The following is a 618-nucleotide window of genomic DNA, read 5'->3' as shown; positions in this document are numbered from 1 at the left end:
GGAAGAGACTTTTTGACCTATGCTGGGGGTGCGCATTTGACCTAGGGGATCAAGAAGCCCATGAATGCATTACTTGGTTAGGTGAAGACATAAATCAAATAATTCAGGAACTTTGCCAGGAAATATGTCTTGATAGCGTTTTCAATGCTGTTATAGCCTTTGGGTTTGCCAGGAGCATTCTCAGAATTACTGAGAAACATTTAATTCAGGTTAGAGCTTCTAAACACTGTGTATTCTGCAGAAGACCCTAATGCTGCCCTTCATGATTTGATCACTGAGGAAGAGAAAACACTCATACCCCATATTGAACACTTAATTGGTACTAGAGATTATAAGAGCCTGCTTAAGAGAAGGGCTTAGCAAAAACAGTTTAAAATGGGGTGGGGTTTATATCTTTTGCTGATCTTGGTGGGAGGCTGGGGGATGTGAGGTTGTAAAACACATCAACTGTTCTCCACAGCTAATGTAGATTAGCATTTGCCTTTGTGTCTTGGATCTCTAATCACATACATATAGGGTTTTTTGTAAAGATAAAACCAATGAGACTTAATGGTCTAGAAATGATAAAAAAACCCTTCTTAGGAGAAGGGGTAACAAAATAATCTAGTAAATATTGTA

This window comes from Gavialis gangeticus, unplaced genomic scaffold (genome assembly GCF_001723915.1).
Source record: "Gavialis gangeticus isolate Ggan-Ray unplaced genomic scaffold, GavGan_comp1, whole genome shotgun sequence".
Lineage (NCBI taxonomy): Eukaryota > Metazoa > Chordata > Crocodylia > Gavialidae > Gavialis > Gavialis gangeticus.
The sequence above is the reverse complement of the archived record's forward strand: the minus strand, read 5'-3'. Positions refer to the sequence as shown.